General features: G+C 40.9%; 1 protein-coding gene across 6 annotated transcripts in view; it reads right to left on the bottom strand.

Annotated features, from left to right (window-relative positions):
• PTK2 (protein tyrosine kinase 2) overlaps positions 1-23,787 on the bottom strand; it is a 336,960-nt gene that overhangs the window by 213,800 nt on the left and 99,373 nt on the right. Inside the window, exon 4 of one of the 6 annotated variants that reach the window (XM_059723705.1) lies at positions 22,685-22,728. The exons of the other annotated variants lie outside the window; for them this stretch is intronic. The gene's annotated coding sequence lies outside the window, so the exon portion shown is untranslated. The remainder of the gene's footprint in view (positions 1-22,684; positions 22,729-23,787) is intronic. 6 annotated transcript variants of the gene reach the window in all.

The raw sequence follows: 23,787 nt of genomic DNA, 5'->3' as shown, positions 1-23,787 counted from the left end.
GCTGCAGATTCAACTGCCAAACCTAGGCAATCAAAATCATAACTCAGGCCCTAAAAAAAATCATAAAGCAATAAGTGTGTGTGTGGGAGGGTTATTTGCCTTCTGTTTTTAAAACCTCCTGGGTTCACATTTTCCACACAACCTAGAAATTTACAGCTAAATAAATGAAGGCTCACACAGCAAGAGGGCTTATGGCTTAAAGAAAAAAAGGCATCCAATGTAATGAGATTTGTGATGAATCTGGAACACACTTCTGTCTTTTCATACACAGTTGCGCACACTGATGCAAGGGAGGTCCCACTACTGATCTGCTCCTATAAGGCTACAAACATGTTATAATTGTCCCAGTATAAACCATTCTATCCTGAGACAAAGAGCAACCGTTTAGACATCCATATCCGTTCTCCTAGAATAAATCTTTAAATAAGGTTCACAGGTAAGTTATACTAACAGTTCACCCCGAAACACTGTAAAGTGCATCTGAGCGGTTCTCCCAGAAATACTTGTTTCTGCATTTTTTTCGAACAATTCTAAATCTGAACAGCGCTGACAAGTAGGGAACACATGATTAAGTTAGGGAAACTTTCACTCATTTGACTCATAATGTACATCTCCTCTGTATGTGGTTGTGGGGGAGGATAAAGAAAAGGGGCATTGAAAGCTAAGATTCAGTGAAAGCATTTTATATTTGCTCTTGCCCATTTTAATATAAGTTTAATTAAACAGGGCTTAAGATGTTCTGTTAAAGATTTAACTGATTTCTTCATGGTGAGAAAAGGAAGAAGAGCGTCAGGAAAGGGTTAAGACTTCTGAGCTGAAAATACAACAATGGGAGCGGAGATAATGCCAGACCATTGTACTTTCACTTGAATAACTAAAGATAAAGCAAACCCTGAAAGGGAGGGGAAAAAAAGCCTTAACCATCTTGTTAACTAACCAGATTTTAAAAACACTACAGGAGTGCTTTTAATAAACACCTCCAGAAAAGCAATTCAACATCAGGTGTAAAGCAGCTGGTCCTGCGTAAAAGACACAGAATTGAAACTCTCAAGTCATGGGTTCAGTTCCCAACTCTATGATGGATTTCTTGTGTAGCTGTGATCCAGTCAATTCATCTTGTTGTCTCAGTTTCCCAGATGCAAAAAAAAATAATATTTTTTGTTTCATGGAGTGAACCTGATAACAGCCCTATCACCATTTATGAGACATCCATATAATTTGTAGATGAGAATGACATGATGCCTAGATGACGATGCACACAGTTATCATTATTTATTTGTATCTAGACAGTGACTACTAGAAACAACCTTAACTGAAGTCCTGTATTATAGTCTTCCACAAAGTAAGCCATGGTGGAATATAGAATTTTATGCATCTGGTGCACACAAAAAAATGTGTGCAAGAACCTGAAACTGCTACTTTAAGCCCTCCATTTTTCCCCACTTAATTCTCGCCATGGAAACAATAACAAATTGTCTTGCCATGTCACAATGACGAAACATGTAATTTGCATACCACTATCTAACCATTTGCAGACGCAGCAGGTGGTAATAAATTAAAAAGCCTTCACCTAAACAAAGCACTGCCATAAACCATGTTATAACTCATTCCTAGTCATACCTGTCTAGCCAATTTCCTTTCAATTCCTTTTACAAAGTACAGAAATAAATATTTGGGGTGAGAGCTATTTAAGTATGGGAGTTTGTGAAAATGTAAACTTCCACAAGCAATGGGAAAAAAAAAAAACCAACCAAACTTTAGAGCCTTAGACAATGTGGCTTATAAGAGATTCCAACAATCAAAGAGCAATTTTAATATACAAGAAAAATGTAAATATTTTTTTTCATTAAAACTTGTTAAAACTTTGTAATCTTTTTTTAAAAGCTAAAATAGATCACTAGCTAAATAGAAAATAGGGAAACAGAGGAGCTTTCTTCTTCATATGCTATTTACTGAACATGCATAATCCAGTTTTAATGACAGGAATGCAAATATTTTGTCTGCATGACAAGAGCAGAATAAACTGCTTAGTACTGTATAGTGCACGTCCTTTGCTCCAAAATCAATCCCTGTTTCTTAGAAAGAGACTTGCACTTCACAACCTGGACAAATTTCTGGTCTTAAATATATCAGTCCATTGTGACACAAGCAGGCCCAATAGCTGTAGCTTTCGAAAAAATAAATTCTGTTTTTAATGAAGGAAAGTGCCATTAAGCAACTTCTATTTAAAATATACTATGCTGTGTAGAGATATCCTTTTTAGCTTCAAGTCCAGACTTCCAGGTGTTTATAAAGAGCAGACTGTCTCAATCAATGAATTTAGATTGTCAGAAACAATAATTATAAAAAAAAAAAAATCATATTTGCTACCCAATTTCCTTTCTTACTGGATTCTTATAATTTTTCCTTCATTTAACAGGTATAAAACTGCACAGTACTTACAAGCTGCAGGCTAAATTTTGCTCTCATCTACAATTAAAGGCTAGGGCAATCTCAGTCAGTGGAGTTACTCTGGTTTACACTACAGCAAAACTCTAGTATAAATCACGGAGGCACATTCATGTTGCGCAGCTCTAACAATAGCTACACAGCTTTAAATAAATGTATTTCTGTAAACTTTCCCTTATGTTGAGGGGTACTACAGAGCGATAATTTATTTCTAAAGGCATAAAATTAAAAGTAAAACTAAGAAGATCTCAAACTACACAATACCACTAGGTATTCGCTAACCAAAGTCTATCTATGCCTGCCTTTAACACCCCCCCACCAAAAAGCAACAAAAATTCTAATGGCACCTGGTAAATGTGTGAAAAGATGTCCCTGCTTTGTACATTTGTGCACGAACAAGCTCCCGCTTCCATTCAGAAGTAGGAACTGTTCTGGCAGAGTGAACACTAATCCGGTAGAGATAAGATCCCCTCCCCAATTATGCAGATGTCTTGACAGTCTTTGGAAATATTTCCCCACAGATTTCTGCAAGTGAAGGTTAAGAGACACATTGAATAACTGCAATTTCTCCTACTGTTCAACTGTGGTATGATCTTTAACTGCTCCTGGCAAGATCAGTTTAGCTAGTTTTCAGTTATCTGTGGAAAATGGCTTATGCCTGAGGTTTTATACACTTTTGCTATAAAATCATTGCTGCTTATAGAAGCACAGAAATTCCAGGCTTCAACAAGTGCTTTGGAAAGACTCTGGAATTGAGACAATGAGATGAAAAGAACCAAAAGGCATACAGGATCTGATCTTTGTTAACTTTAATTTAAATTCATCATATTCTTCCCATTCATTAACTGAAAAGTGTCTGGTAATGCTGTTGATTTGGAGAGAGAAATTATGGTAGTTTCTAGGGATAAAAAGAAAAAAAAGCTTTGCATACTGATTATATGAATACATCTGAGTGAAACTTTGGGGGGAAATTCTATTTTTGATAAGCATCTAAAGGGTGGGAGAATTCACCCAATTCTTCTTTCATTAAAACATTAAGTGGTTCCAAAATATTATTGTTCTTAACAACCACATGGCTCTATTACTGCAATGAACAGTGGACAACTTCCAAACTGGTATCAAGGGTGTTTCTTGAAGTATGGTCTTGAGATCGAGGTACACAATCTCCCCCTATCAGACAATTTTCCTTGCACTGTTTTATCACTCTTTCAGTTTAAGATGGCTTATAGCATATCTCAGAAAAGAAAAAAAGGATTAAAGGAAACACTGAACAACTACTTGTTTGAAAAATAACATCGCTTTATTACTATGAGACTTTGCACATGAGAATTCATTGGATCTTCAATCAGGCAATGTAATACTCCCTAAAAAAAGTTTGGATGGACTAACTCAAAGAATTCCAGCTTCAGCATCCAAAGCAAGACCAACTGACAGCACTGATAGCAAGTAACCAATTGAGAAACTGAATTAACAACGTTAATCCATGAAGGTACAATTTACACCTGTCGTCATTCAGCCCAGAATCCTGATCCTGAGGGCAGGGTCCCAAGCCCTTACAAAAATTCAAGCAGGGATCACATTTTTTTCTCTTAAGCCAGGGCTGTCCATCTAAGCAGCTGGGGCCTGCATGCCCCTCAAGTCATGCTACCAGGGGCTGCATCAGCAGGGGCCATCAGCCCCAGGGGTCATGTGCCACTCCTCGTTCTAGAGTGCACCCACGCGCCACCCCTCAACCTGGCACTTCCCTGCTGCTGCTGTGCTCATGTGCCCACGCCACTGCGCAATGTGTAGGACACCTCCTGGAGTTACAGGGCATTCCCCCTGCCCACTACACCTCATGTCCTGACTCACTCATAGTTTACCAGCTGCAAGCCACTCCGGGCTGTGGGCAACCCCTGCCACTGACACCAGTGCCACACTGCTGCACTACCCCATCCCCAGGGCAAGGGCTGGGGGGAGAAGCCAAAGGGTTGGGGAGCCTGAAGAGCCCATCTACTGCTGTAGCTGAAATAATGGGGGAGTAGTGGCCAGGTGCAAGCCTGAGGGCTGCAATTTAATCCCTCTTGTACCACATGCAGCCCATGGGTAGCCAGTGGGACAGCCCTGTCTTAAGCAACCACACAAGGTAGATGGGCAGAGATTCATGTTTACCTTTACACACTCTCTCTCTCACTCACCAAAAATGTTTTCAGAAGGAGGTATGGAGAGGATCTCCACCGCAAACTAGTTTCTAGCCTGGAGAAGGTGGAAGTGTCCTCTAGGAACTCTTGGAGAAGGCTTTTTTACAGAAGAAAAACAGTGTTTCTGCAAGAAGGTTCTACCTGGTCAAACCAGGTACATTTCTCCCCTCCCACACCAAGTTGCACAGCTGTACACTTCACTGGGGTGCTGAGGACACTCAGTATCTGACAATCCTATGCTCTTCCTTCCTCCCTCCAAGGAAAGCTCACCCAGAGACAAGCTGTTCCCTATGGGGCCCCTGCCCCATCAAGGAGATGACCAGTTGGAAGCGGGGAGCATTCTCCAAGGGAGGGAATCCCCACAGAGCCCCAAAAGGGTTCCTGCCACAGAAGAGGAGCTCAATCCAGAGCAGTGCAATGGGAGCCGTGTGTGGAACTGACGGGCTCCAGCCCTGGGAGATGCTCCACTGTCATTCAGCTCATTGGTGGAGAAGGAGGGCATTTTCGCAAGGAGGGAACCATCCTAGAGCCCTGGGAAGGCTCCTGCCATGGGAGAAGAGGCCCCACTGAGTGCATGCTTCCAGTTCCACCACGAGGTGTGCAGAGGGGGCAGGTGATAAATCTTCTGAATATGCAGCCTTGTTCCCTGCTCCTCTGTGTGCCTCCCAGCAGAACCAGAGCCATGCAGGCGATGGGAGACAGCTGTACTGTCACTGCTAGAATCTAGGTAAGCTCCTTGCAGTCTTGGAGAGGCAGCAGATTTCTGTGGATTGGAAATCAGGCTCGGGAGGCTGTCCCCAAGCCTGGTTCCCAGCTCCTGGACTTTAAATGTCATCCCTGCAACCCAGTCGAGAGGTGGGGGCAAAGGATTGTGAAGTCCTGGGACCCACAAACTGGGACAAGGGATGTAATCCCTGCACCAGTTCATGGCCCCCCAGGCTCTATATGCTGTGTGAAAGCCTGCATGCAGCCTCAGAAGATGTTTATCAGAATGTGACCCTGAGGCAAGGTAGGCGCAGGTTTGTCTAGTTTGTGAATCCCGATGGGATTTCGTTGCTCAATCCCATCAAGTCAGAAGAACAGGATAGGCACTCACAGAAGTAGATGCTAGTTGCTTGGGTAATTTCTATGTTGAAAACTGAAGTGCCTCCAAGGCTAGGCAGCTGCTCAGTGCCTAGTGATGTGGCTAACAATTCGGGACTTACACTACAGTTTAAGGGAAAGAAATGATCCACATACAAGGCTTCCTAATAAAGAGATGGTAATCAGTATACTCTCAGAAACCACATCAGTTAAAGACCATCTCAGGCACCACTGCTTCTGGAACAAATGTAAAGTTTATCTATTGACGCACTTACTGCCTGCAGAAGGTAAAAATGTCCTAAAGAATCTCAGGCCCTGGAAAAAGTGTTACTCAAACTACCCCCGTTTTAGACTACTTAGGTCAAATCAGATTTTTAATTATGAAAAACAAATGTAGAGGATGGTAAGCACCTATAATTTTACACTGAAGTTAACAACAGATGTATTTATTCATTGTTTTAAGAGCATCAAAAGGCCTCAACTGAGAATCACGGTCTTAGCAAGGCAGGCACTGCATAGACATAATAAAGAAAAGGGAACTCTTTGGAGCAAAAGCTGTCTCAGTATATGATGAGAGCGCAAATGTGAAGCATGTTGAAAATGTATCACTGAAACAGACCCAGTTCAATAAATTACAATGCAAGCACTTACTGTCTATTCATTCTCATGTGCTTTGCAAACATCACAGCAGAGATTCTAATATAATGCATATCTTATCAGATATGGGCAGTTGCAGGACATTCGCATGAGCCAATGAAGCAAATCTAGCAAAGTACAATATTCATACAGATGAAATATTAAGCTTGCAACACTGCGTAAAAATTTATATAAATTGTCTGAGGAAATAAGCAACAGATTTAACGCTCCAGAAAGAACTAAATTTTTTCAGTTGAAAGACTGAAAAGTGCTATACTAATATAAGACAATACAGAGATTTTGAGTAGATATTTGGACCTTTGTGTGTGCTGTATCTCCAAAGGAGGGGGGAAAACAGCTCTTTCACAGCCTTTCATTTACATAGAGGCTATACATTTAGCAGCTTTTTAGAACTGCAAACTCCGATTCATTAACAGATGAGAAAATATAGTTTTATACAAGATGTTCAGCTAATAAAGGCAACTGAACTCTTGCCCTACTGCTCTCCTCTTGCATAAATTCCTCTTTTTATAGCTCTAGGCAGGGAGAAAAGCATACTCACTGCATGTACTTTAGTTGCAAAGTCTCTTTTGTGTATTTTGCAGAAGAAACAATACCAAGATACACATGAAAAGGGTGTTGTTGGGAAAAACAGTAGCAATAGATGCATTCAGATACTTTGTTTGGATCACAGCAGAGTCTCCCTCATCTCTTCCTTTGTATTTGGTTTAACCATTGTTTACGACCGTCTTGGAAGAATCAGCCAGTTTTACGCTTGGTATTTATTCTAAGATTTCTTCACTTATATTTAAAAAGTTGTCATTGTCTGGGTCACACCCCTAGGAGAAGATGACATCTTTTTTCTCACTAGAACACCCCACTAAGCCCCTGTTTTTTCATTCAAGCAAGCAGATAATTTCTTTTAATAATCAGTTGATTGAATCGAGCAGGAATTAGGAGTCCATGGCTTCCATAGAGGTTATGCAGGAAACTAGAAGATTTTGGCAGAATATAATCAATGCTAAAACTAAAACACCTTGGTTTTTATTATTCGTTCATGCTCGTTTCATAGTTAATCTTTTTATTACTTTTTTATGCAAAAAATCTTTGTTCCTAACCATCATATACATACTGTTAAACTGAACTGCTTTCTGCTTTATGTATCCAGACTAACAGCAGGATTAAAAACAAGAGTTTCTGCACTGACTAGCATGTATGGTTTAACATGAAAAGCGCTGGGTAAGAAGTTCTGTCTGTGGTTATGCGTACACTTTTTGGTTTGGAAATCAGGTTACATATTGGGTAAACAAACAACCAACCCCCTGAAAAAACCCTCTACTTCATTTTCAGGTGAAAGTTGTATTGTAGACTCTGTGCTTTGATCTGTCCTGTCAAATTAATTTAATAACCTGAAGATGCTAAAGCACATCATCAGTGTCATCTTCAATTTATGAGTCGTTCTACTGAGCATTTTAGGCTTTTGAGAATCACACACACACACACACAAACGTAATGCCCCACGGCCTATTGGTGGGGCAAGCAGCAGCAGAAATAGTTCAATCAAATAGGGGTCACTTGCTGGAAAGGTGGTTGGTCAACTCTTCCAGGCAAAGGAAGAGTTGACAAAAGATGGGTGCAATGCAGATGAAAACTCGCATTCAGGAGGATATAACAGAATTCTCTGGGTGCAATACGACCCATATTTAAAACTGAACTTACTTAATTACATTTACTTATTTGTATCATCCTTTCTTACAAAAAGCTAAATCTGATAGTTTACAGTAATAAAATAGTGTCTTTAATCCTTAGTCAACAGTCATTAAAATGGACCACTTTCCAGTTTTAACAATCATTGAACCGAATTGTTTAACCACTTCTCTATAAAATGTACACCTTAATTTACAAAAGTATGACCTTAAGCAGTATCAAAAGCAGTTTAAGATGCCAGACATATCATCGCATTCTTATTCTCTGTGTAATCTCAATCTAGCAAAGTGATGAATGCACTCACCCAGAGCCAGAAAAGCAGAAAAGATTTAAATGGAACATACGTACTTAAGAGGCGAGTACTACAAGAAGCATCTTACTGGATATAGAAGGCCAGAATAATTAGCACCCTGCATTAAGCCCTCCGACAGCCAAATAAAACACACTGTGTAGCTGGACACAAAGGACAAATTTTATGACTAACTTGATTATGTTACAGTAGGTTGGCTGTCCTTGCAAGAGACAGAAAGGTAACAGCTTACTCACAACTACAACCTAGTCTTAAAAACAGGTTTCCCATCATGGGAAAAAGAACAAGACAGAGGGAGGAGAACAAGGCCACATTTCGGTCTCCATTCTCAGAAGAACTGGAACCATTTTCACTGGGTCATTGCAGGCTATGTGGCAAGGGGAGGGAGCAGGGGAAAGAAAGCAAGCTGCAGCACATGAACAACATTCTGCAGCACTTACTGCATAGCACTGCATAACTTTCCGTACCTTAATATTAAAGGAACCTTCTGATTATCATAATGCTTTAAGTAAGGCTTGTCCAACATGCGGCCCGCGGGCCAGGAAAAGTGACCCCCTGCTTGCACCGGTCAGTCAATGGAGCTGGCTACGAGTCCACCAGGCAAATCTCTGGCCTGCTGCTCCCCCCCCAGAGCCTCCGGGTGGGATCTGCCTGGCCTGGCAGGACTGCCCGAGGCTCCTGGGGGCAGCAGGGCTCAGCAGGTGCCTGCCCCTGGGCTCCAAAAGGTACCTTTGAGCGCAGCGCATGGAGTGGATGGAGCTGCCTCCGAGTCCACCTGCAACCCTCCGGCCAGCTGCTGCTCCCCCCCAGAGCCTCCAGGTGGGGTCTACCTGGCCTGGCGGGGCTGCCCGAGCCGCCTGGGGGTGGCAGGGCCCAGCACGCACCTGCCCCCGGGGGTAACTGTTAGTGCAGCGCATGGAGTCGATGGAGCTGCCTCCGAGCCCACCCAGAAGCCTCCAGTCTGCTGCGGGCCTCTGGGAAGGGTCTGCCCAGCCCCAGGGGCCTGCCTCAGGTGCCTGGGGTCAGCACGGCCCAGCAGGCACCTGTCCCTGGGAGCCTGAGAAGCCTGATGTGTGGAGCCTCTCCTGCAGCTAGGCTTGGGCCCGCCAGCACTTCCCCTGGAAGCAGGGCCCTCCAGGTACCAGGATGGCCAGGGAGAGGCAGGGGGGCAGCAGGCCAGGACCTGGAGCCAATGTTGGGCAGGGGGAACCAGGGAAGTGTGTGGGGGGACAGTGAAACATGGAGGCATGATACATTTTCCCCCTGCCTGCACCAGTCAGTCCTGAGTGGCACGTGGCTCCGCCGCTGCTTTTGCTGGTTGGTGCCAACCTGGGCGGCCTCCTCCCATCCCCAACAGCACATGGGAAGCCAGCACAGGGAGACCTCGGCAGATGGGGTCCTGGTGTGACCTCTGCGGGGTGAGGGGGCAGGAGCCGGTGTCTGCCAGACCCTGCGCTTGCAGCGCTGAGGCCACTGGGGCTGCATGCACAGGCAGATGGGCACCATGGTGAGCAGGGCTGTGCGGGTGGGCAGGTGAGGGGCTGCAGTGCAGCGGCCACCTCGCTCCAGCCCCCCTCAGGCAGCGCCGGCTTGTGGTGCTGTGCTGCTCAGGGGATGGAGATGTGGAGCTATTTATTTCTCCACTTCAGTCTCTGGGGCAGTAGCTGGCTGGATGCAGAATGGGTCCCTCTTGCCCCTGCCCATCAGCAGCTACCACGAACCTTGCAGTAACAGGCAGGTGCAGTAGGGCTACACAGGCAGGGTCTCTCTGGCCCAGGACAGAGGATGTTTGAATACGGCTTGCCAGCTCACTGGGTGATAAAAAGTTCATGATCTGGCCCCACATTCAAAAAGGTTGGATATCCCTGCTTTAAGTGAATTCAGAATCCAGTTGGGCTAAAATGTATTGATAGCCTAAGTCCAAGTTTATGATAACTATTTCTTGGGCTCCCACTATGATAGTATCCAGGCACCACCTCCCACTCCCCCCCGCCCCTCCCCTCCCCTCCCCTCCCCTCCCCTCCCCAACACCAAATGTCAGGCATCTCTCAGTCCAAGAGTCTAAAAGACACAGCACAGATCTACTGTAGAGTAAAAAAAAATTACTTGGACACGCCTGAACCCTTGCAGTCTTTACACTCCTTCCCAAGGATTGCATGACTAGCAACTTTTCCCTGGTCAAGGGTCAAACAATGTCATTGGGTATTTCACTCCAGGATCCAAACAGCTGTAAAATGTTCACTGCAGATTCACAGAGGTGAATCTGAAGCATACCGACAGCTTCAACTTGTACGCCATATTAAGGGTGAATAGGAAATCAGAGTTACGAAATGTAGCAGTAAGTTTGAACCTTTTCTTTTGTTTTTATGCCTCAAAATATGGTCTACTTCCATCAGATTTGTTAACTTATCTAGTATCAAACTAATAAGAAAATGAAAATTAAAGTTATACGATGAAAGAATCTTCCGACTTGGTTTTGGTTTTTGGCCTTCAAACCGAGCTCACAGAACAGAAACAATATAGCAACTTTAGACACATAAATATGATATGTACCTTCAGTGAACTAAAACTTTTTGATTATAGACCACTTCCATAAGAAAAAAGTTTTTGCCTCGAAGCCTTTGCCTCGAAGAGCTGACAAGGTGGGGCATTTAAACATTTTTAAATATACATCCAATTTGGATTCTGATTCTATCATTGGATTCAACTGGTTGACTACACACTTATTTAGAAGTACAATGAAGGGGTGTGTGTGCCTATGCAAATTCAAGTTGGATTTTAAATCCCAAATGATTTTCTGAGTCTGGCTTACTCCTTAGATCTCTCAACCTGTAAAACAAGCAATCTTCTAAATGAAACACTGATACCCGAGTTATGCTTAAGCCACTCCACCAACATCACTGCGGGATATGCACCTGCCACTACACCCTTCTGGGGTGGGGAAGGATAAAATGAGTTTCCTCCCCTCTCTAGGTACAATCTTTGCTTCTGTCAAAAAGGAAAAATAAACATCTTATATTTCTGTCTCTTAAATTTGACTCATATGAGACACATCAATATGCAAATGGGTTAAATAAACTAAGAGAAATATGCTGGTTACACAAGAAAAAAGTTTATCAAAGCTTGTTTTGTAGTTAAATTAACTTAACACACTAACTACTGTTAATAGGTAGTAAATTGTACCAAAACTATCTAGTCACAATTTCATTCAAGGTTTTAGAACTTGTTGTTTAAATACCTTGCATATCACAGGGGGAAAAGGAAAACATGCTTTCCTGTTTTTTCAACTCCCAATTTATTTCTCAACGTCAAATGAAAGAGTCATTGAACTCAACCTGCTGAATAAAAACACTCTTTCAATGTGCAAAAGAGGCCACTGCAAAAGCTGGTTTAGCACTTCAGCTAATGTGTTCAGTTTAATCTGTTCAACCTACATTCAGAACACAAAAAAAAATTCATGACCAGCCTGCAACAAATTCTCTCCTCTCCATATTAAAAACTAAACTACTGGAAATGCAACAAAAAGATATACTGATCTCTCTCTTAGCTGTCACTTACTAAGACATTTTCTCACTAAGACATTTTAACAGTGGTGACAATGGAATCATCTTATATCTATATTTTATGGGGGGAATACTACAACATGCTACTAGAGACAAGAGTATTAAATAAAGCTAAACAGTGGCTTAAGGGATAGAATTACCTAATAGTCTAAAAGCAAAGGGTGATGCAGCTTGGGATGGCAAACCAGACCAAACGCTTACATTAGCTGTGCCTTTACGTGTATGAATAAAGAACAGTAACGTGCTCAATCAACTATGCAATTGTTAACTAGAGCACATGACAGTAATTAGCTCAAACCTTGGACTCAAAGCAGCAGAAAATAAAGTTCAGAAGTAGTGAAACTGAAAATAGCAGGTAACAGTCACAATAAAGCAAAATGTGTTCAAAATGGCACATTTGATAGTTAACAGAGACTTCTGGCAGATGTTAATTTAAAGTGTAAAATTTCTCGGGTCCCAATGGCATGACTGCCAATGCTGGGGAGCCCAGCATCAGGACCTACCCCTGATGCTGGGTTCTCTGCTGCCTGGAGCTTCAATGGGCCCCTTTTCAACCTGCTACACATGGGGAGCCCACATCTTTAAAGACCCATGTGCCAGCAAGATGGAGTGTGCCAGTACATCTTGGCATGGAGGAATTCACACCAGAGGACCTTTAAAAAGGATAACACTCTGAATAGATCTGGATCTTAATTCTAATGAAAGTATTAGTATGACTGAGCTTTTATCCCATCTATAAAAATTATAATCTTACCAACACTAAGAATGCAAGTTTTCTAAGTGAGTTTGTACTCTATAAACTGAACCTTAGTCTATAAAGGTGGATTTTAAAATCTTAAAATGCATTCTGATCCAAAAGTTCTTCCTAGGGATAACATTGGGGATTATTTCTTTGGTTTTCTTTTACTGCTGTAGGAATTTGTCCTCCCTTTCCTCAAACAGACAACTCTTACTTACAAGGATGTGCCTTCACTCATACTCCCATTGACATTGTTTTCATTTGATCTGGGCAAAGCAAGAGTTGAGTACTTTCAGTATTTGGATGAGAGACTGAAAAAAAAAAATCCCTGGTGGTTCATAAAGTAGAGCTGATGATTCAGTAGGTTCGTCTTATTTCTACTACTGACTCATCCTTTGTTTTAGAGAGCACCAGCATATTTCCAGTGAAACTTAAAATACAGAGAATGACCTATTGTGATCTTTAAAAATTCCATGGCGCTCTGACAAGAGTTAGGTTGCATATTTAAATTCCATCTGTAATAATTATGTTCTGTCCAGCTGAAGCTACCAGGGAATTTAAATGGTGATGCTATGTTTTTCAGCAGTCTCATAATACTGTTGCTTTCCCTTCTAAAGGTTGCTGCATTTCTTTAATGAATGAAGGGATCTTTATGTGAGTAAAGAACAGTTTTAATATTTGGCAAGGATTTTGTCATAATTTAGTAAAACATAATTTATTACAGTTGAAACATCAACAGCTGCTTTCAGTACGGTTGTGTAACTTCTTATTCTAAACCCTATTTTGGTTCTAAGTTTTCCACTTGTAACTTTAAGTGTTTAGGCTTAAATTCTGTAAACTTGAATCAGACAACTCTTTGTCAAAGAGTGAATTCTTTTTGAAGGTTTGAGTGGCAAATTATTATGCCATTCTCTTTCCAAGCACATTTTCCTACAAGGACTGTTAAAAACATCAATGTAGACAAGTTACCAATGAAGTTATGATTATCCAAAGACAACTACATCCTTATGAGCAGTCAGAGGGTACAGACCAATAGACACATGCAGTGACTTCAAAAGAGGCGGGGAAGCTGCTTAGTTCTTGCAGCACATTTTATGCTCTAACCATTACATCTGCATGGGCACGTAGGGAGGGACACAAGTGCAGTGAAACCACCCAATGTCAACCTTACTTCATCCAGGGTCAAAGTTGGGATGATTTAGCTCGCTTGTATTGCTGCAAGCTCAGGCACACAAGAGAGCATTAGACCTGCTATGTGCTCCTGAGCAGCCTCTCCCCATACCTTTTTGAAGCTGGTCCAAGTGTATGTTTGTCAACTCCCAGAGAACTTCATTTGTAAGGTACTTCATGCTCCCTGCTAAGGAGGTGCTATGTCCACTTTTACTCTGAGGGAAACTAAGGCATAGAGTTTCCTTGATTTGTCTAAGGTGTCAACAGTAAGTTGTAAGAGGCAGAGACAGGGCTGTAATCTAGGGCTAACCTCTGTCAGTGCACACTGCAGTAAGCCAGACTATACTGGGTCAACTTTAGTGACCACCAGTAGTTCTGCATTCATGTGCTTTTGCTACTGATTCGCCGCATAGATAAGCAGCGTATGTGAGCATGACTCCTAGTAGATGCTAAATTTATTGCGATTAACATCCTGAACACTTGATAAACAGCAACACACCATAAATGCAAGAAATTCAGCATAAAATAAAATGGCAAACCAGACACAAAGATGTTCCACATTTAACTTAATGCTGCATTTAAGGTGGAGTATCTTTGTGGTTACTTTCTATCATACTTTCATTTGAGTGTATGGTATGTAGGACTGAAAGAGGGAATGGCTCTCTGATCTCAGGCTCCTGCACTAGAATGCTACGTTTTTATCTCAATGATAACATTTCTCAGCATTTAATTGTTTCATAGTCCATTCTGTTCAATCTATATAACAGCACAATTCTTGCATTGAAGCAAAGACCCAAAAGATCAAGCTTAGCTGTGGCAAGCTTTCAAAAATATCTTCTTGTAAGCTTCTTACCAAATATCAGAACAGCATACAAGACTCATCAGCTGGTAAAGAGACAGCAGCACAGAAGTCAGGGATACAACAGATAAGTCTTCCTTACAAGAATAAATAAGTTAGCATAAGGTGATTCAAAGCCAGGGCTGGTGCAAGGATTTTTGCCACCCTAGGCAAACATCACTTCAAATCAGAGCGGGTAGCAAAAAGGACACTCCAAACTGCTGCTTCTGCTGCCTCCTACAATTTGCTGCCCTAGACAGCCTCCTGTGCTGCCTGTATGGTTACGCCAGTCCTGTTCACTGCAACTGTAGCAAAAAAACCAAAGAGTGGACAGAAACTCAGGGGACGAATCAAATGCTTTTGCACTACTAAAAGTTTTCATAGGTCTCAAGGGACTTCTGAACCAAAACCTCAACCTCGTTCTTCCCCTAGAATAAATCAGAATATGATAATAGGTCATAATCTATGCTTCAAATATTTAGAAGGAATAAAGTTCCCTGCCACAGTGATGCTGTTTCCTAGATTGACTTTTTAAAGGAGAAAATTCAACAAACCTAGGCATGTGTGATGTACTATTAGCAGCATAAAAATAACTGGGCTAAGTGCATAAAGAAGAAGCCTCACCCCACTCATTTACATGCAGGTCTGTCCCTAGCGGGGGGTGAATCGGGACAGCTGCCTTGGGCCCCATGGACAGTGCCGTAAAGACCCCACCACTGTGCACCGCCGGCTCTGCACTGTGGCTGCTTGCCACTCCACCCTCGCCACCCCCGGCCCTGCACTGGGCCCCGCACACCCCTAAGGACGGCTGTTTACACGGTACCATACAACTGGCAGCCTAGCCCTATTTTAAATAAAGTCAATTATATGTAATTGTTCCTCACAGGGCCCAAAAGATCAGCACTGATAGGAAGGACCACCATTCAAATCACTTATGCCTATGAGATGCACCCTTTCCAGCATAAGAAACCAGAAATAGACATTACTTCTTTGGGACACATTACGGCTTATTCCCTCTGTGACCTCTCATTGCTGATTCTGAAAGGAATGTCTCATCTATCCTTGGGGCATACTCATGAGATGAAATGTCAACTGTGTGTGGGGGGAGCAATGTTTTTGATGAGCAAGAATTTCCTGAGAGAGAGAGAGAGAGACTACATTTCTTTTGGACCAGGAGCACAATTTCAAGATAAAAATCTGTTTTCCCCTTCGCTTTGTCCAAAATCCTACAGCTGCATTTGTTACTCTCTCTCTGTGCCCATTCTGCCTTGTTCTACTCCCATCCTTTCCTTTGTTAGCTTCTAACTAACTACAAATTTTAGATGTTCCATCAATCTTATTTTTACACAACAGAATATTATTTTCTCACCTCATCTGTGAGAAAAATGCTTTTTTTCTTGGAACTTTCTAGGGGGAAAAAGACCATCAGACATTTATGAAAATTTGGGACCAATTGAAAGGGAATGCTAAAAGCTTTATGTGCTTTACGTGCTACTGAAATCATTGCAGGGGAAAAGAATCTGAATTATAAGGGCCAGGGGGAGAAAACCCTCTTCATACGCCCCTTAACACAGGATGAAAAATTAGTTTAAATTTTACATATTTACTTTCATTATAACTATACAGAAAGAGGGCAATTCCATCTTGAAATCATAATTTCACTTGCTTACTAAATCCACTCAAATGTGTAAAAAGAAAGAACCTACACCTGCATTTAACACCAGGCACTTCATCCAGCAAAGATGGCAAATGAGCTTAAATGTCAGACATCTATCAAAGACTTTAAAACATCACTAATTTCCATGCTTTATAATCTGCTCAAAAATTAGAGGCCTTGTCTCAGCAGATCTTATAATCATGGCTCACTATGTGAAAATTTCATGAACGTATTATAATACATTCATTAGCATACTATCACGCACTGTCATAATTAAAGTAAAACTGCAGTCTAATTGTCAAATGCAAAAACATGTTCTAATGCCCCATATTTGGCTTTCTGTTTACTATGAGAGCTTGTAAAACTCAGCAACTTGTATTCTACAAGTTCCAGTTCTACAATGGTGTCTAACATTTTACAGAGCAAAACTGCCTTTCATTTTTAATAAATAATTTTAAAGGAATCCAATTGAGGTTATAAACGTTAAAGTAATAAAGTTTTTGAAAACCCAAAATTGACAAGGAATGGTTACTTAAACTCCTCAAATTTCTCTACATGACACTGACAGATGAAAGTTGTAAACATCCTTAACAAGACTTCAGCACGTATAAGAAATTAGGTGAGCAGTATGCTTTTAATAAACATAACACACACAACACACTTATTTTGATCACATTAATCCTATGGGTAAGAGCTGTATATCCAGTTGCCTGATAGATCTTGTTCATTAAAAGAGGTTAAACAGAAGAACATCTATTATTATTATTATTGACATTAGTTTCTAAACATTGCAACTGATATCAGACTAAACGGGAGAGGAAAATCAAGCCATATGGAAGTAAATACTAACAGAGTCTGTGAATCGGGCGGGGGGGGGGGGTGTCTTCCTTTTTCTTGGATATAAAATTAACAAGGAAATTGTTCATGCTTCTTTGGGCAAATAAGCCTCAAGAACACGATACCTTAACCCATACATTCAGCATGCCTCACCCATTCATTCACTCCTCCTTTGCACAAACCAAATCCTGAAAATGAAGCAATATGGGTGCCTCAGTACAACACTGTGTGTGTAATAAAAAGGCCGGAGAGAGAAAGCAAGAGCTGAGCTTGGTACATTCGCAGTGACACTCTTAGGTCTGTATGCTACTCCTTTTTAGGGAGCTGAAGCAAAACTTTAAAAAGCAGGTGGTGGGTGCAGCCTGTTTCATGGCAGCGTGACAAGCACACGCACAGGTAATGGGCACTGTGCGTCAATTGCTCAAAATAGGAATTTCTGCTTTTCACGGAATAGTTCACCCTCTACCCTTCATTCAATTTTTCCAGGCAAACAAAACTAACGGAAATACAGCAATATTTTCAATATATGCCTCCTACGTTTCCTATGCAGAATATAATATTTATCACATGATTTACCATAATTGCTAAAAAAAATAAATCTTAATTCCAGCTGTTTCTTCTTTTAAACACGTGTTTCAGTTCCAGTACACTCCTCCTTGCACCATTTCCCCCTAAGTGACTTCCTTTGTACACTGCAGTTTATCTTGCTTGCAAAACATTTCCAACAGCGAACCTGGATTAGATTATCGAAGATGTAAACTTGCAGTGTCTGCCCAGCCCACCCCTTAAAAATTAATCACTAATTTTGAAGCAGTTTAAATTCAATTCCAGCCTGCAAAGGAGTTTAGTGATATGGTAAGCTAGCAGCCAGGTACCACATGAATTACTGTACAAAGATTTCTCTTCTTATGCACCCAGACATGGAGTAAGAAGCACTTCATATCATTTTCTAGTCATCTCTCCTGACAAATGAGAACTGCGCTAGTTAGTCTAATCAGATGCTACCATCTCATTCAGAAGCAGCATTAGTTAGTTTAATCAGGTGCTACCATTACTCAGACTAGCTAAAAGTCAATTCAATGCAGAGTAGGTTTAAAGTGGCATAACATTTAAGGTCATAGGACTTATAGAAGATGTTGGTTCTCTCTTCCTAATTTATGCTGTACATTTAAAAATAGAAGAGTTAACCTATTTAAAAGAGTGAACAAGCCTTAGTTCAAAGATTCTCCTTAGAGTCATTTTACAGGAGCCATCAGCATCTTTTATGGATCCAGTAAGGTAGGCTTTGTAAAACTGACCATGAATCATTTCCTCCTCATGTACTGATTAATTTAGGATTTTCCAGTGGGCACTGAAATAGGAGAGACAGGAGAACCAGGACAGACAGTGCGCTCTAAGCTTTTACTTGATGCATCTGACACTCAGCTTCTATTTTCCAGGTGACCTCTAACTGCATTTGACAGCAATTCAAAGGACTTTACAAAGAAAAATAACTGTGTAACATGAAAAATCAACACTCCTACATTATTTGGAGATTACTTTAAACCTCTAGAAATGGTAACAGATTGCAATAAAGAGGGGTGAAGGGGAAATATAAATTTCTCCTTATATTAGGGTTTCTGGCTTAAAAAAACCCCAATAAAACATTTTGGAAAGTCTCAGAATTTGATTATTTGGAGATCAAAAGGGTGTTTTAATGTTAACAACTTTATAAGAATAATTTATGTTAGCAGGTATTTTTTCTGAAATAAGCTGAGATGGTTAACTCAAGCCTAAAATGTAGTGTCAATGCACTGTTAATAAAATATTAATATGATTCGGGAAGTGTTTTGTAGAAGTGTTGTATACTCCATATATATTAATTATATGTAAAATAGTTTCCACTTAATTGAACAGGGGATGCAAACACAATTCTTTTGTAAAACTATATGTTTGATTTAGAATTAAATACCACAAAACTTTGGAAATACAGGAGTTTGTGATAACAAGGACCATGAACTGTCATTTTTCTAAAATGTTATTCCCAGAAGCAAACAGTCACTCCAAGCTGTTAAAATTGCATCTAATTTTCTACAGTTATTTTTAAAACTTAAAAATACAATATAATTTGAAGCCCAGGAGGAAAATAATGGGGAACGAAGGTAAGCCATCCTAGTTAACAGCTTCATGATACACTAACTTGTATTTCAAAAGTCTCCAGACAATTATCCTCCAACAACAGTGGCAAGGTTAGTAATAATCATAAAAAACGCCTTGGTGACTGATTTGTCGATTAGTTTTATCACTTCTAGATTACTGTTAAAGTCCAACCAGGAACATGGCACCTGCAGTAGAATTGAGGCCCTAATACCATGCTGGGACAGATTTTCAGCGCTGTTTCATGATCTTCCATTCAAATATTAAAGCTTGAACCTGCTTAGTTTGTGAGATCAGAAATAGAATTGCAAGTGTAAAATCAGTGAAACAGATTTAAGCAAACCAACAACCCTAAAAGCAAATCAATCCTTGAAATAACTCAAATGCACATTGTCACACTGCTTAAACATATGCATTATGAACCTGTCAAAACAAATCTAGGCAAAACACAATCTACTTTAGTGCAGTAATGTTTGATTTACACTGGCATTAAGAAAAGCAGCAGTTGGCCAGTTATGATCATGGATAGTTTGTGCAAAATGCAAGCGCTGCATAGCTGATTATGAGAAAAAGCAACAGCTCCGCAAAGTGCAGAACAGTGCCAAGGACTGAGAGTGGTCAAAGCTAGAGAACAAATTGCAATTAGGTCAACACTTGTTATCAATGAATAGGTAGGAGACTGTTAGGTCTGAAAACAAATAAGGAAGTGAAAAGAGCTGCTGTTTGAAACAACCACATTACCTATCAACTGGGATTTAGTGAAACATTTAGTGAAATATTTGCAAGCATATTCAAGAAACCAAGGCATGTTCCTGTCAGACATGGTGCTCTGAAAGTTTTATCAATTGAACTGAAACTGAAATCTGCAGGGCCTTTTAAACAGATGGGGCTTGGGGACCTGCAGGGAGAAATGCATTAAAAAAGTATTTCTTACAGCATATTACCAAATATCTGATTAAGTGGTACTGTAAAGTCAGCTATAAAATCAATTCAATAGATTAGCCAATGGGCCAGACGAGAGATAGCTATCGAAATGTTTATTTCATTAACACATCACCTTTCTCTGACTGTAGGCCCAGCGCAATCTTTATCAAATGAGGACAGAGCCATTTCACTTCCCTAAGGTTAAGCTGATGAACAGTGTGTGAAGAATTCATCAACTCAGGGATGGCTGTCCAACTGCAAAAAAAAGCACGCGCAGTTTTGTGTGTCCCATTTTTGGGTGGAGGGGGTGAGGTGCGCTTTACTCTAAAAATTAGCACTACTATAGATTCATATGTACCACGTGCACGCCAAGTCCTTTGTGCTTTTATAAACTGTAGTAAGTCTACACAAAACAGCATTCTCCATGCTTGCTTGTAATTCATTTCAGGAAAGAGACTGCCACATTAGCAAGTTTTCAAAGAAATTGTGTTATGGTGGCCTTTCAGATACAAGCAGTGTGGTCAGCCACTAGAAAAGGTGTGAGAAGAGACAGCTCTGCATTCATTTTTAGCAGTTCAATGAACAAAACTAGTTGATCCTAGCATAAGCTGCAAGACTATGTTATCTTGCTGGAGTTTCCCTACAGTAAAGCGGAAAAGAGATAAACTCCCCTTACACCAAATTATTGTCCTATGGCAACAGTTTCCTACTTCTAACAACTACATCAGTTTATTACTTCCATTCTTGCCTTTTCTTGTGTCCATGAGCTTCACTTACAGGCACACAGAAGAAAAAGAGTCCTTTTCTTTTGCCATTATATGCAGTTTGGCACACTTTAGGGCAGGGTTGTCCAATACCCACAAATGCCCACACCCACATGGGCGTCACCCTGCTTCACCCAGACTGGCCCTCAATTCTTTGCATGTACTGCATTGCACCACACCACCACCGAAGCAGGTGCACAGAGGAAATGCCAAAGGAGAGAGAAGAAGGAGAAGCCCCAGGACTCCAGCAATTGGGGGGAAGAGACGGTAGCAGCAGCCAAGCATGGGAGCCTGGGTCTGCAACAACCCCTCACGGACCACATACAGCCTGTGGGCCACCAATTGGGCAGGTCACTACTGCCTCCATGCTGTGCTCGAAGGGTGGCCATGTAGCAAACCCCAACCACTTGCTCCCATGGGCCTCAGAGAGAAGCAGTGTAGTACGTGTGTCCAGGCTGGCTGTTTTAAGCATGGTTTATTGGCATATGCTCAGCATCTCTCTTAGCTGTCTGCACTTCGTTTTCAAGATCTGGAGGATACGGAAACCCAAGTGAATGGATAGTATGTGTTTTACTCCTGGGTGAAGCATGGAGGCAGTACTGCCATACCCTTACTGGCAAAGAAATCAGCAGACTAAATACACTACAGCATTGTTAATCACAGACAGACACCTTGAATGTTATTCCCTGCAAAAAGCACCTTCCCTGCAAAAGCCATCTTAGCAATTCCTCCCACCAACAATTTTTCCAACAATTGTAAAGCACAGATTTATTTTCAGTTAAATGATGCTCACTGCTGTTATTAAATATGACCCTCTAGCAAAGCTCCGATATTGTCGGGGCATGGCTCTCAGGTTCTTGGAGAGGTTGTTTGTCATATATAAGCTTTTTTTCTGATGCATATTGCTATAGTGTTTGGATACCTGGGGAACTTCAGTTGATTCAGCCTCAACAGCCCTGAAACAAAAATAACTCCATTCCCATTTTAAAGAACGGAAAAGAGAGGCAGAGAAGGGTGACAAGCACATGCAAAACCCATGGCAGACGCTAAATATATTCCTTATATTTAAGGAGCCAATTAAAAAGAATTCTTAATAAAAAATTATCCAAGCCAATTTATGTTATTTGGTTTTCCCTATGAACTTCAAAATTACCATTTATTAAAATAATATACATTATGTTCACTGTTTCTGAACTCCCTACTTCAGTGACCCAAATTAACACCACTGCAATACTTCATAGCCACATACTCTTTTAAAAGCACAAACTAAATGAAGCTGAACCTGAAAATAACATGAAATTTAAAACTCCAAGAAGTCTATATTTACTGTCAGCTAAGTTACATATTTTAGTCTGCTCTTTTTCCCAAAAACCCAATTCTCTCCTGGTTGACTGTATTTGCTAGTGAACAGTTGTGTATTTAACTAGTACACTATACTTTCAGAAACTTAACTGAGCTCACATAGGCCATAAACAAATGTCTTTTGGATTACAACAGCAGAAAAATTAATACCTTGAAATTCAACTGAAATGCACAAACTGTACAAGTTTTTTGTATATGTTTCATTAGTGCTCAATCTCAATTTCCAGTCAGATCTTAACATTACGCTAGTTACAAAGTACAGGTCTCATTTTATTACAGCTATTAAATGCGAAATCAACTTCTCAAGTATTGTGAAAAAAAAGATCTTACTATTTTATCCTGTCCGATTTTTTTTCCCCCACTGAGATGAATCACTTTAAAAAAAAAGAAAAAAAATTGAGAACTTCTCCCCATGGGAAAGTGTAAAGCAGGATTAGATTCACAAAGGAATTTTAAAATACCTCAAATTAAAACAAAGAAATCAGCTTTTAATTAAAAGCCTGTGAAACTAAAACCAAGATAGCTGACCTATAATGTTCATTTGTTCGTTTCAAAGCATTTTTTTTAAAGCATTACAGCTGTCAGGTGAAAGACGATCTTGCTGATTGTTTCGTATTACAGCACCCGGAACACAATCCATTTTATTTTGCATTTCATGTTAATTTTTTCTCACGATAGTAACAATCCTATTTACCACAGGTGGTAAAACATTCATGACAGGGAAAAAAAGCCATAATTAAGTTATGTGTACCTTTAGCCCAGCATATTGGGAATGGACTACAGCCGCTTTTCTCCATATAGATAGCACCTGCTTGTTTCGGGGCCTGTTGGCCTGCCAATTCCAACAACAACATACACACAATCGTATAGAGATCAAGCCAGGCTTCAGCATACAATGTCCCAATTCAGTGCTCCAATAGTATTTGCTCCTGCAGGGGGGCTAGGAAGCCAGCCACTTGAACGTATTCAATCCACAAGCAAGAAGAACTACTAACCTTCCCTACATTTGGTCTCTTCATCTAGTTGCAGGAAAGGTGCAAGCACAATTCTGTAGTATTCCTTCAGTAATATATTCCGGCAGCGTGAAGAATGCCTTTCAATTACAGAATCTTCTCATGCCTCGACAATTTAAAGCACAGACCATCCTTTTCCAGGGTGAGCCACTGAACAGAATGCAACCAGCTCGTAATGTGCCTGTGTGTGTGTCTGTATTCCCAGATTCATTCAGGAAGGGAGGGAGGAGGCAAGGAAGGAGGGGAGGGAGGGAAGGCGATTAGCAAGCACCTTATTAATATGCTAATCTCACCCTTCTGTTCAATTCACCCAGCAGACTCCTGTTTACAAAACTGACAGCAGATTCGAAAATTGACTAAGCTGCAAATCAAGCCTGACCCAGGTCATGTCTGTAGATGTGCTCCCCCAACCATTTTTGT

This window comes from Alligator mississippiensis, chromosome 3, assembly GCF_030867095.1.
Source record: "Alligator mississippiensis isolate rAllMis1 chromosome 3, rAllMis1, whole genome shotgun sequence".
In the NCBI taxonomy this organism is placed as follows: Eukaryota; Metazoa; Chordata; order Crocodylia; family Alligatoridae; genus Alligator; species Alligator mississippiensis.
This window is presented reverse-complemented; position numbering and strand designations above follow the sequence as displayed.